Source organism: Bos mutus, chromosome 22 (assembly GCF_027580195.1).
Source record: "Bos mutus isolate GX-2022 chromosome 22, NWIPB_WYAK_1.1, whole genome shotgun sequence".
Classification (NCBI taxonomy): domain Eukaryota; kingdom Metazoa; phylum Chordata; class Mammalia; order Artiodactyla; family Bovidae; genus Bos; species Bos mutus.
This window is the reverse complement of record NC_091638.1, coordinates 22,349,292-22,363,883: the sequence shown is the minus strand read 5'-3', so window position 1 is coordinate 22,363,883 and position 14,592 is coordinate 22,349,292. Positions and strand designations below refer to the sequence as shown.

The following is a 14,592-nucleotide window of genomic DNA, read 5'->3' as shown; positions in this document are numbered from 1 at the left end:
GATGGCTGGATGGCATCACTGACTTGATGGACATGAGTTTGAGTGAACTCCAGGAGTTGGTGATGGACAGGGAGGCCTGGCGTGCTGCAATTCATGGGGTTGCGAAGAGTTGGACATGACTGAGCAACTGAACTGAAAGAAAACAGGTAAGAGAGACTTGGTCTCAAGATAGTTTTGAAAGTCACTTAAACTTTCAATGTTCTGTGATCTCAGATTCAGATCATAATTAATTAAATCCAATTTCACCTCTCTAGGTATTACAGAAAAAGTATTTTCCTGGTTTAAAATATGCTAGACATTTTTCCATGTGCTTTTAAAAATATATTATTAATAAAATCATTCTATAAACTTCTCTGATTTAAAATAAGGTATGATCATCTTATGTCACATACTAGATTTTGTTGGTAAAATTTAGCTGTAAGACAGTCAGACCTATGATGCTGTCTTATAAAATAAAAGTTAGGAGTTTCACATATCATGCTTCTTTTATGTATATAAATTTCCCTAGAGAAATTATATTGTATGCAGAATTCAAAAGGTATAATCCTTACTGAATAATCCACAGTTTAAGCTTCAAAGAGATCATCTGAATACCATATGTATACTATATGTACCCCATCTTGCTATAAAGATGGAACTGTGTATGCTCTAAGTGCTTACATGTACACTCAATAACCAATATTGGGTGAATAATGATTTTTAGCTGCAGAAGATGATGATGGGCTTATTTTATTTTTCATTGTTTCTTTGGATCTCATGACAACTAAAGATACTGGTGAATTACTTAACACAAGATACAGTATCCTACTCCAGTCCAGTAACCACCATGAAAGCACCCATGTTTCCTGTGCTGCAAAGAAAGTCTACTGAGAGTCTCTAATGTTCTGAGCCTCATGTCTAGCAGACAGAAACACACACACTGAAGGTAACTTCAGAGTCAGTAATAACAAGAACTGAGCAATTGAAATTTAATATTTGGATCCAAAAACAACAATACAAGGGATGCCACAGTTAATAATGATTACAGTGATTGTAAATTAATATATTTATATATAAATATAGATAACCACAAACATGTGCTAATTATCAGGGTTGTGAATTATGCAGGCTGAAACAGGATTTTCTTGTTCTTATATATTCAGGAATGGTTTTTCCATGGAAAAAGTAGTTTATGGTAGGTGGGACTAAATTGAGGAATTCTCAGATTCAACTAGGATGGAGCCACACTGGACATACCAGAAGCAAATGTCTGGCCCTGGATAGCTCAAACCTACCTTTATTCTTTCTCTTTCCCTATGGATAGTACCATTAAGATGACTAATTGTGTCATCATCTGTGGTGGGATAACTTTAAATACACTCAAGATATTACAAGTTCTGTGTTTAACAAACACTGAGGGAGTTTATCTCCTTTACACCAAGACATTAGGACAGTCTGGATCAACTTGGAAGCTTATGCCTATGGGCACCTGTTTTATGTCACAAAATACCAAGACCCTACAAGACAATGATGAGAACCCGAAGACCAACACTGACAAACTTGGGGTCAAGTTTGTGTTGGGAGCTTCAATCCTTCCATTTTTTTCCAGTAAGACTACTCATGTGGGTTGTTACAATAATGGGGTATAGCTGAACTGCAAGAGAACTATAAGGAGCAGGGGCATAATCAATACAGTGGATTATCATCATGTGCTCTTTACATTTAGACAAATTCAAATATATGTTGCTCAGCAAAAGTAATAATAATAACAATTTAAATAATGTAGGCAATTCTGCCTACCATTTCATTCAATAAGTATATGGCCAAGTGTGAGTGGGAAGTAAAATGCAATGACCCACCGTTTCTTAACCAATCTCAATTACTTTGTGCTGAAAAAGAAAGAGGAGAGTGAAAAAATTGGCTTAAAGCTCAACATTCAAAAAACTAAGATCATGGCATCTGGTCCCATCACTTCATGGCAAATAGATGGGGAAACAGTGGAAACAGTGTCAGACTTTATTTTGGGGGGTTCCAAAATCACTGCAGATGGTGATTGCAGCCATGAAATTAAAAGACGCTTACTCCTTGGAAGGAAAGTTAGGAAAGTTATGACCAACCTAGATAGCATATCCAAAAGCAGAGACATTACTTTGCCAACAAAGATCCATCTAGTCAAGGCTATGGTTTTTCCAGTAGTCATGTATGGATGTGAGAATTGGACTGTGAAGAAAGCTGAGTGCCGAAGAATTGATGCTTTTGAACTGTGGTGCTGGAGAAGACTCTTGAGAGTCCCTTGGACTGCAAGGAGATCCAACTAGTCCATCCTAAAGGAGATCAGTCCTGGGTGTTCATTGGAAGGAATGATGCTAAAGCTGAAACTCCAGTACTTTGGCCACCTCATGTGAAGAGTTGACCCACTGGAAAAGACTCTGATGCTGGGAGGGATTGGGGGCAGGAGGAGAAGGGGACGACAGAGGATGAGGTGACTGGATGGCATCACCGACTCGATGGACATGAGTTTGAGTGAACTCTGGGAGTTGGTGATGGACAGGGAGGCCTGGCGTGCTGCAATTCATGGGGTCACAAAGAGTCAGACATGACTGAGTGACTGAACTGAACTGATATGATTAAGACCAATTTTATTGAGTATTTAGAGGTAATATTTATTATACCCAAATTTTTTCTTACACATTGACTACGGAAAATAGCTTCTCTGTAAAGATGCAAATTAACTATTTAAACTTAACTAAAATTTTCTCCATGAAGAAAATGTGAGAAGTTATCTGTTCCCATGATTCCAGGAATTCAGGAAGTTAGCAAAGTTTCTAAGAGTGTACTGAGTCAAACTCTTCTCTTTCTTCTCTATACAATGTTGGTTGAATTTTACCCAATTCCAGTAAAAGTTTAGATTTACTCCAGAATCTGACATCTACTGAAAATGACCCTGAAGGTAACAGATACAAATCAGTAAGTCATTAGCATCTTCCAGGAGGACCTGAACTGTTGTACTACACAATGGAAAGTAGACTGTAGATCTTCTGAAATGGTAAAACAATTAAGAAGAAACACAGACTTTATAGTCAGGAAGCACTTGAGTAAATCTTTGTTAATTTTAAGATTTGTGCTGCACTGAAACATTGATTTTCTTCTTCAGACATTTGAGTTCTTGTCCAAACATGTGCTTTTTTTTTTTTTTTTTTTTCATTCAGAATATGGTGAGCTTCTTAGGCCCAGGGACTATGTCTTATTTGCTGATATATAATTTCCAGTGCCTGCTATATTGAAAATACTCAGTAAGTTTTTAAAAAATGAATAAATAGAATTATGGATTTTAAACTGAAGAAGACACAATTTTAAAGAGGTTCTGAATAAATGAAAATCAAAGTTATTTTCAATGCAGCAACTGTGAGTAGTCATTCATCTATACTCACCAAACACAGCAATGCACACAGGGATGATGGTATCTGAGTATGCGTGTCAATGATAATGAAAACATTAAATTATTAATAACATAGAAGAAATCAATAATTTCTTTTAATTTTGAATGTAATGTATACTAGTAGTTTATCTTAATCTTCCTCTGGACCTCACTTTGCCAAATAATGCTTGAACTTAACAGAATTAACAGTATTTGCTGACCATGCGCCTGGACCTTAACATGTACTTCCTTGAGACACCCCAAAGTTACTATCTTGTACTGACCCTTGATAATAAAACCTTTTTATGCACAAGTGAGGTTTTCTCTAGAAAACCTTACCCAGGGCAGAATTCTAGGCAGTAGGTTTTGAATAAAACATTTGTTTAATGAGAGTACAATAGGCATACATAGGCATCTGAGATGATGTCTGTAGTAGTTAAGAGAGCAGGCTGGGAGACACACTGCTCAGGATTAGATCCTGGATCGTCTCTCAGTGCCTTTTCAAAGAGGTCACTCTTTGAGCCTTATTTTCTTCATGTATAAAACAGGATTAATAAGAATCATTACTACAGAAAGCGTTTGTGAGGATTAAATGGGGTCATCATTGTAAAATAAAGCACATGGTGTGACCCCATTCTGCCAAGAGCTGTCCAGAGTGCTTTGTTTGTATTCATTTGAATAAATATCACAGTTAATACATGTTACATGCAATTAAGGTTAGCTATTGTTAGTGATTACTATTATTAGTTTTGACTGTATGAAATTACCAATAATTCACCACTTTGACATACAAAAACAACAGATTTAATGGGTTTTATCTGATATTCTATGGGCTTAAGACACATAGGTGATTTGGTCAAGTTACTCAGTTCTGTTCAATCAGAAAATGGGATTTGTACAGCTGTCTGTACAATCAAATCCCAAATACTAATCCATTGGTAATAGTCTCTGAATATAATAAGTTGTATTATATTGTATTTGTGTTCCTGGTCCGATCTTAGGACAGAGGAAGTTAATTTAGGAGGACTGAAATTGGGAGAAGGAGGAACTTGAATATGCCACACGGGCGTGTTTCTATTCCTCTCTGATTATCACACAACTGCCTGACCACTGGCCCACTCAAGTCTATCTTTGTCCATTTGGGAAGAAATGATAATGCCTACGGGAAGTGATTCCAGGAAAATTTTGAAAAGATAAGCATCTTAAAACAAAATGCATTACATTTCTAAAAGAGCAGTCATCATCATCTTGGAGTCAAGAAAGATACTCCCGGGGCATTCCTGACAAATATAAGCTGATGCTATGCTCATTTATGCTATGCCCACTAAATAGGGTCTGAGTTTAGCCAACAGATGGCTGATGGACAGGTGAGAACATGCATATGTTGTGATGAGACAAATGATAGAAAAGGTTAAATTTTACAAGGTAGGAGAAAAAAGAACAGGAGGCCAGGATTAAACACTCAGGTTGTCTAAGAAGTAAAGTCAGGAGAAAACTAAAAATAAATTATCTACCCTTATCTGAGCTGACACTATCTCCCCACCCTCTCCCTAATCCTCTATCCCTTTGGATCAGTGATAACACTTTCCACACCTCCAGCTGTCCCAGTGTGCTCCTATTCTTTGGCTGGCCTAAAAATCACATTTCTCTCATACTGAGATTATCTCAAACTGCCTTTTTCTGCCTAATATGAAGTGACTGCTTTCAACTGAGCATCTGCAAAATCAATTTTCTTCACCCTTCACTTTGGAACACATTTTTAAACATAGTTCCAGTAGCTGTTGTACTTAACATCAGTGAATTGCCCTCCAATTTAACTTTTCCAAATAATCATTGATATCTGTAGAGATTCTTAATCCCACACTAAAAAATGTCCCTGAGTTGAATAATTACTTTTTTTAACAAAAAAATAAATATTCTCTATGCTTTAAACAGTTATTTAATTAACTAAGAATCCTTATTGGGAGGTGGTTTGTTTTTTCATTTTTGTTTTTAATGAAATGAACACAAGCATTTACACAGGAACTGCTGGATGCTAATCATTTAGCTGGAAAAATATATTACCTGGCTAATGGAAACACTAGGGAAGCACAGAATAAGAACTACATGTTGGCAACAGCAATACATCTATAGGCGGCTCCAATTACCAAGTAGGCTTGCATTACTACAAACAGAACAGAAGCAAGAGTTATAACAGCCTTCCAGCCTCTCTAGAATTTACCATATAATGCATTCAGGCCTATGAAAGCCAATAAGGAGTAGCTTTGGCATTACTGAGAAATGCACTGTTAATATAAGCCCCAAAGGCATGTTGAACAGAAAAGTGACCAATGATAGCAGTAACAATCCCCTACATTTGTAGAATACTGTACCCACTGACCTCCTTTAATCTTGACAACAACCCTAAGATATGGGCATTATAAATGAAGTTAAAAAGGTTAACGGACTAGCCAAGATCACGTAAATAATAAATGGGAGCAGTCAAATTTTATTCAATATTACTCAATGAACTTTCATTGATTTCTCACCCTGTGCAACTCTTCGTGCTGAGCACTAGGGATACCAGAAAACAAGTCACAACACCTGCCCCACAGGGTATATAGCCTGCTGAAAACAATAAGGGGTATTATTTATTCACAAACCTGGTGTGTTTGAGAAACCGGAAGAAATTGAGAGAGGCCAGTACCTGGACAGTGAGAGAGCCTGGTGACAATGAAGAAGGGATGGGTACCATGATGTAGGTTACTTCCAAGCACAGAAAGAAGTTTGGATTTTTTCAAAAAATAAATAAATTTAATTTTTTAAAAAGCATGTTTCTAGAGAAAGACAAATGTATGATATCTGTTAGATGTGGAATCTAAAAAAAAGGGTACACATGAACTTAATTACAAAACAGAAATAAATAGAGACACATACATAGAAAACAAACTTACGGTTAGTGGGTAAGGAGGAGGGAAGGATACATTGGGATATTGGGACTGACATATACACACTATTATATATAAAACAAGGACCTACTACAAAGCATAGGGAACACTGCAACACTCTGTAATGGCCTATTTGCAAAAAGAATCTGAAAAAGAGTGGATACATGCACATCTATAACTGATTCACTTTTCTGTTCACCTGAAATTAAGAAGTTTGGATTGTATTTTACTAAAAGTAGAAGCTAATGGTGAATTTAAAGCTAGAAGTGGCATGAGATGCTTTTTATTTTGAAAGAACTCTGGTCACAGCTTGGAGAATGGATTGAAAAAAAAGCAAGAGTGGAAACAGACCAGTTTGAAGGTGAGAGGTGAAAGTGTTGGGATATATTTAGGCTGTATAACCAAGTGACTTGTTGTTAATTAAATGTGCAAGATGAGGATGAAAGGGAAATCAAGGCGACTTCTAGATTTTTGGATGGAGCAGCTGAGTCACTGATGATGCTATATCAGGATTGGAGAGACAGAGAGAGTAATAGGTTTAGTGGCAACAAGGGTGAAATAAATAATTCTGTTAAGGTTTGAAATGTGGGAAAAGAATTTAAAATGCAGTGTGATAAACGCCACTGAGATACAGGCATATGCTAAATAATGTGAAAAGGAAGAGAAAGATTAACTCTATGAAAGAAAGTCAGGGAAGCCTTCACAGGGAAATGAGGTTTAGCTTGTACATTTAAAAACAATCAAGAAATGACCAGTGAGTGAGAAGGACACTTGAGGCAGAAAGAATAGCACATGCGTAAAGGCAGAAAGTACAAAAATAGTTTGTGCTGAGCTTCACCCTATTGCACCAAAGCTGTTTCTGGAGGGCAGCTTGAGGTTTCTGGACCTAGCAAGGTGGTGAGAATAATATGAGGTGATAAGTATATGACTAATGTAAAGGACAAGCTTAAAATTATGAAAACAAGAAGAGTATTAAATGCAAGATTAAAAACCCTGAATTCCAGTCCCAACTCTGCCACTAACCAGCTAGGCAGATACTTCATGTCTCCTGGTTTATTTCTTCATCAGAAAAATAAAAGCGTAAAACTAAGTTATTTCGAAGGTAATCTATAGATCTGGGAATCAATAAAACTGTGGTTAGTTCTTGTGCACCTATATTAAAAATATATATTTATACAGGTATACATAAAATGTTTGTTTCTATTTATACTCATACACACACACACATACACACACACATAAACATTTCACCTTACTTCAAAAAGGATTTGAGTCAGCCTAAAGAAATATATGGCAAACCTAGACAGCATATTAAAAAGCAGAGACATCAGCTTGCTGACAAACATCCGTATAGTCAAAGCTATGTACAGATATGAGAGTTGGACCATGAAGAAGGCTGAGCACTGAAAAAATGATGCTTTCAAAGTGCTGTGCTGGAGAAGACTCTTGAGAGTCACTTGGACTGCAAGGAGATCAAACCAGTCAAGTATAATCATTGGAAGGATTGATGCCGAAGCTCCAATACTTTGGTCCCTTGATGCGAAAAGCCGACTCATTGGAAAAGACTCTGATGCTGGGAAATATTGAGGGCAAGAGGAGAAGGGGGTGAAACAGCATGAGATGGTTGGATAGTATCACTGACTAATGGATATGAATTTGAGCAAACTCCGGGAGGTGGTGAAGGACCGGGAAGCCTGGCATGCTGCACTTCATGGGGTCGCAAAGAGTCGGACATGGCTGAGCTGACATGATTGAACTGAACTGATACATAAAAATAAAAGAACATTTATGTAGATATATATAAATACGTATTTTTATACAGGTGCAAGAGGACTACTAATCATAGTTTTATAGATTTCCTGAACAAACATAACAAAACAGAAATAGATTCATAGATACAGAGAATCAGCTAGTGGTTTCCAGATGGGAGGAGGGAAGGGGGTGGGTGAAAGAGGTGAATGGGATTAAGAGGTACAAACTTCCAGTTATAAAATAGGTAAGTCACAGGGATATAATGTACAACAAAGGGAATATAGTCAATAACACTGTAATAACCTTCTATGGTGACAGATGGTAACTGGACTCACAGTGGTAATCATTTCATAATGTATAAAAATATTGAATCACTATGTTGTAAACCTGAAAGTAATATAATATTGAAAGTCAACTATTCTTCAATAAAGAAGAAAAATACCTACTGTTGTGTAACAAAGGATTTATCTTGTCTTGGCCCCTGGTCCCCCGGAGATAACCTCTAAATCTTTAGAACTTCCTGAGTGATAGGAAGGCTTTGTTATTCATGAGTCTCTTGCATCATGCCTGATTTATACAAATGAGATGACTCAGGATGAGAGTTAGTCATAGGAAAGACCTACCCACAGGATTAGAGTGTTGAGGCTTTGAACCAGCCCAACCTCCAGGGAGGAGAGGGGGTGTTAAAGACTGAGTTCAATCACATGGCCAATGATTCAATTAATCATGCCTCTGTAATAAAACCCCAACAAAAACTATGGACACTAACTCTCAGATATGCTTTTCTTTTTAAATGTAATACTATTTGTTTAACTTAAGAAACATTTCAGCATTCTAAACACACACACAAAAAATAAGAGAACATTGCAGATGGTGTTTAGTACAGAAGGTTCTTGAACTTTCACTGGTGCACTGGCTCTTTGCTTTGCTGATAATGAAGAGTGCTACAGCTTGTTTAAGAAAACAAAGAGTTTAAAACTATCACACTTCAACTAAAAAGGACCCAAAACACTTCTCATGCCAGCTGACCTCCCCTTCTCCACAGCTAAGAATGGCAGTGGGGTGTTATGTGGCTATGTACAAAAACAAGACAACCTGAAGCTAGATGGATGCTCAGTGCAGTGTCCACAGGTCCAGCCCCACAGTGCATGCCCTGTGCTACAGCCCCTCTAGAAGGCATAGCCCCACAACCTCCACACCAAGCAAGGATGGTCAAGAGTGTAACTCAGTTGCTTTGTTCTTTTTACAAACTATAGATATGTACAGTTGAGAATTCAGGATTTCTAGCCAATGACCACAGAGTTAACACACCACCTTACTAATAAAAAAAAAAAAAAAAAAATGCCAGAAACATCCAGAAACATCTTTAAATGCCTTGTCACACCAACAGCAAAGTGCACGAAATGAGAACACAAGAGCCTTTTCATTTTAAAAATGTTTGGAAATATGTACAGCTTTGATACAGTTTCCGGGTGTTCCAGACACCCATGGCCACTTCATGTAAACCTCTGACAACTGCTAGAGCACTTTGAGAGACTACAATATGACTGTGATCCAATTGGGTAATTAAACCTAACAAGGGCAACCGACACATCTTGGGCAAGAGGTATATAAATCACAGCACTCCCTACTCTAAGGTATTCACAATCAGACAGATAACAGGGTTTTTGTTTGTTTGTTTGTTTAATTCCTCCTCCTCCTCCTCCTCCTCCTCTTCATCCTCCTCCTCCTCCTCCTCTTCTTTATCTTTATCTTCCTCTTTCACCTTTTCCGGGCAAATTTAGCAGGACCCTTAGCACCATCAGACTTCCCTTTAGACTTATAGTCTGTGACATCCTCTCCTTCAGCTTCGATGCCTTGTTGACGTATGGCTGCTTCTCACTGTCACTTAAGTTATTCCACATCTCGCCCAGCTTCTTTGCCCCATCTCCAATAGAGATGCCAGGGTTTGTAGACTTGATCTTGGGGCGGAGTTCAGAGCAGATGGTGGTCTCTTGGGGGCATTAGGGTCCTTCTTCTTTTTGCCTCCCTTAGCTGGTCCGTAATCCTTCATTTCCTGATCATAATGAACTTTATCCCCCTTTGCCATTTCATCAAATTTAGACTTCTCTTTCCTGGACACGGTCTTCCACCTCTCGGAGCATTACTTGGAAAATTCAGCAAAATTGACAGGGACCTCAGGGTTTTTCTTCGTATGTTCCTCTCTGCATGTCTGCACAAAGAAGGCATAAGCAGACATCTTTGGTTTCTTGGGATCACCTTTAGCCATCTTGACTGTATTGTTCGCTAGTCAGCAGCGCAGGGCATGACACGCGGCTCAGCTTTGCGCTAGCTGCCTGGATGAGAGCTGCCTCAGCTAGCTTCCTCGTTGCTGAACACATCAAGTATTGGGGAAGGGTGATGTATTCTACTTCCCTTCCAGTTATCATCCTAATTGTCTATTGGGCTGGTTCTGATTGACAACTTTTATGATAAAGCTGTAAATACAGTGCTTTCCAGAATTCTGTGAGTCATTCTAGCAAATTATCAGATCTAAAAGAGTTAAAGCAACCCTTATATTTATAGCCAGTTGGTCAAAGTGCAACTGGTCTGAGGACTTCTGAAATTGTGGCTGGTATTAGAAGTAAAGGTAATCTTTTAGGGAATTATGCCTTTAATTTGTGGAGTCCATGCTAACACTAGGTGCTTGGCATCAGAATTGCACTGCAGCATAATAATAACAGAAACTAAATAAATAAAGAGCTACAGCCATGAGGAATAGGGATATAAAAATGAAGAGATAAAAATAATGAGGTCAGTACTTATATCCTAAGAATGAAATCCAAGAAAACTTTATAAGGATTTCAGAGGCAGCACAGTGTGGTGGTGAAGAACAAAGGTTTTAGCCAGACTTCAGGACTCAAATTCCACCACTGCCCTTTACCATTTGGGTGACTACAGGCAAGTCGCTTAACTCTCCAAGCTCTGTAAAATGAAGATAATAATAATGCTCTATCTCAAAAAACTATTAAAAGAATTGACTTAATTCATAAAAAGTGTTTAAAGCCATTTCTGACATATAAGAACTCAAGACTCATTATTAGAATGGACCACAATGGCAGGCCACTGTCAACACATCAAAGAACAACTTAATGAAAATTATTTTTTTAAAGAAGATGCAGTCCAGATGTGAAACCCTAACAGTTTATCACAGCACTGCCCAATAAAACTTTCTGAATGACCAAAATGTTCCATATTTATCCTGTCCATTATGAAGACTTACAGCCACATAGGGCTATTGAGCATTTGAAATATGGTTGTTTTGACTAAGGAACTGAATATTTATTCTATTTAATTTTTATTTTATTTAAATTCAAATAGCCACATGAGACTAATGGCTACCACATATTGGACAGTGAAGACAACTAGGGAAAATGAGAGCCCACATGCCCTCTGAGTGCTCTTTCATGAACAATATTTATAACAGTCAAGCTTCCAGCAAGGACTGCAGATGAGGATTCAAGTCCAAGTTACTGGTTAAAGGCAGAATCATGCGTTCAGTGGGTATTCAAGAAAAGAACAGGTTTAATATTTTGTTATATAAGTCAAGAAGCCTACCAATCAGGCATGAGCCTGGAGAAAAGCCCACTTACTTTGACATGGAGTTGGGCCAAGGTAATATTTGCAGACAAGGTTTTCCTCAGAAAACAGCCCAGAATTTACGACAATTTATAATTAGAAGAAGCCCCAAAGTTCTACAGACTTTATCAGGTTGTGGTGAGAATTAAAAGAGAAAACGCATGTAACTGTTTAGCACAGTGCCCTCCACAACAAACATTCAATCAATTTTACCTCTTTTATTTAAGTGAAAGTGGAGAGTGAAAAAGTTGGCTTAAAGCTCAACATTCAGAAAACGAAGATCATGGCATCCAGTCCCATCACTTCATGGGAAATAGATGGGGAAACAGTGGAAACAGTGTCAGACTTTACTTTTTTGGGCTCCAAAATCACTGCAGATGGTGACTGCAGCCATGAAATCAAAAGACGCTTACTCCTTGGAAGGAAAGTTATGTCCAACCTAGATAGCATATTCAAAAGCAGAGACATTACTTTGCCAACAAAGGTTCGTCTAGTCAAGGCTATAGTTTTTCCTGTGGTCATGTATGGATGTGAGAGTTGGATTGTGAAGAAGGCTGAGCGCCGAAGAATTGATGCTTTTGAACTGTGGTGTTGGAGAAGACTCTTGAGAGTCCCTTGGACTGCAAGGAGATCCAACCAGTCCATTCTGAAGGAGATCAGCCCTGGGATTTCTTTGGAGGGAATGACGCTAAAGCTGAAACTCCAGTACTTTGGCCACCTCATGTGAAGAGTTGACTCATTGGAAAAGACTCTGATGCTGGGAGGGATTGAGGGCAGGAGGAGAAGGGGACGACAGAGGATGAAATGGCTAGATGGCATCACTGACCCAATGGATGTGAGTCTGAGTGAACTTCAGGAGTTGGTGATGGACAGGGAGGCCTGGCGTGCTGCGATTCATGGGGTCACAAAGAGTCAGACACTACTGAGCGACTGAACTGAACTGATCATCATTATCAGAATTATTCTGTGCTATAAAATATGCCTGTAACAACTTCAATTGGAGATGTTAATTATCTCAATACAGTGCCCATGTAGCAACAATATTGAATTGAAAACAGTATTATTTACTGCTTAACTCTTAAGAAAACCTAGTGGTAAGTAAACAAGTTGACTTTCTATATAGGGTTCTTAGATTGTGACCAACTAAATGCTTGCAGAACTCTGTCAAAACTGATGATCTTTGGGTTTTGAAGTAACTAAAGTAATTAGATCAAAGAGCCATTGTTTGTGGAGGCTACTCTAAATTTGAGAAAATAAACTATATCATCAGCATTTAGGCAAATGTTTATCTGCCTGATCCCTATAGCAGGGATGCATGAATTTGGCTCATCCAGGAATAATATCAAGTCATTAAGATCCACCTTAAGGGGGAGAATTTAAAATACATTGTATTTTGTCCCCTTTAAGATACTATCTAATCTACCAAGAAACTTACTCATGCCAATGACCTGGAAATCTGGGTAGTAGTGTTATAAGTCTCACATAAGTATTAATAGCTAGGATTCTGTATCTAGAGCATAACCTATTGCTGTACATAAGCCTAGGATTGATACAAGGTCAATAAAATCAAGGTTTCTTCAAGGTTCCTAAGAAACTTATTCGCTAACTGATGAAACTTATGTAATGTTCCCCAGTAAGACAAGAGCTGTGTCTACGACCCACATACTCCTGAAAAACACTGTCTTGAGAAGCCTAGAGTAGCAGCTTATAAAAAATGAAATTGGTCTACATCTATATGGAATCATTTAGAGAGGTCACAAAGTATTTTTTACTAAAATCATCCTATATTTTTGTTTTTGTTTACCTCTAGCCAATAGGAGTAACAAGTAGTGAAGTGAAGTGAAGTGAAAGTCACTCAGTCGTGTCGACTCTTTGTGATGCCACAGACTATATAGTCCATGGAATTCTCCAGGCCAGAATAATGGACTGGTTGGCCTTTCCCTTCTCCAGGGATCTTCCCAACCCATGGATCGAACCCATGTCTCCACATTGGAGGCAGATTCTTTACCAGCTGAGCTACAAGAGAAGCCCAACAAGTAGACAAGGATCTAAACCTATCATGGACAGCAATGCTGAATATTCCAAACACAAGTGACCTGGGGCTTTCTTTAATCAGAAACTATAGCTGGGACCCAGACTCAGGTCTTCAATTTCAAGGCAGTTGATGCTAGGAGTTTTGTCAGCATCACTCTTCTCTGAGTGGCAACAAATAAACTAAGAATTATATGGTTTTCATCTCTGGTGACTTAGCTACAAAAAAAGAAACACTGACAACTTCAATGTATACTTACCACCAACTCAGAATTGCAATAAGAATCAAAAAATACTATGACGGTAGCAGCTGCTGCTGCTAAGTCACTTCAGTCGTGTCCGACTCTGTGCGACCCCAGAGACGGCAGCCCACCAGGCTCCGCCATCCCTGGATTCTCCAGGAAAGAACACTGGAGTGGGTTGCCATTTCCTTCTCCAACACATCAAAGTGAAAAGTGAAAGTGAAGTTGCTCAGTCGTAGAGCTGAAATTGTTCCTTTGAGGTATCTCAAGTGATAAATAATAATTTAGATAAATATCAGTTATGGAACAGTAAAAAACGCTGCATGATTAAATGATGTACCAGTTAGGAATATTTGAGGCTACACAGAGCTGAAAACATGACTATGGTGGGTTAAATATTTAGAAGCTTATTTTTCCCCACATAAGAGGAAGTCCAAATGCATGCCGTTCTTGTTTCTGGTTTAGTTGACTCCAGAGTCTTTGAATTCCCTTCATATTTCCCTCATGGACACAGGTTGGCTGCTACAATTTCAACCAATAGGTCACATTCCAGCTTAAAAAAATAAAAAGAAGAAGTGGAACCTACTGAAGAATCCATCTCTAGATCAAAAAATCTGTGCGTAAT

General features: G+C 38.2%; 1 long non-coding RNA gene and 1 pseudogene across 1 annotated transcript in view; both read right to left on the bottom strand.

The window, feature by feature from the left end:
- The window catches only part of LOC138984652 (uncharacterized), a 394,050-nt gene that overhangs the window by 276,484 nt on the left and 102,974 nt on the right, over positions 1 to 14,592 (bottom strand). The gene's annotated exons all lie outside the window — the stretch shown is intronic.
- On the bottom strand, positions 9,704 to 10,345 carry LOC102267973 (high mobility group protein B3 pseudogene; annotated as a pseudogene).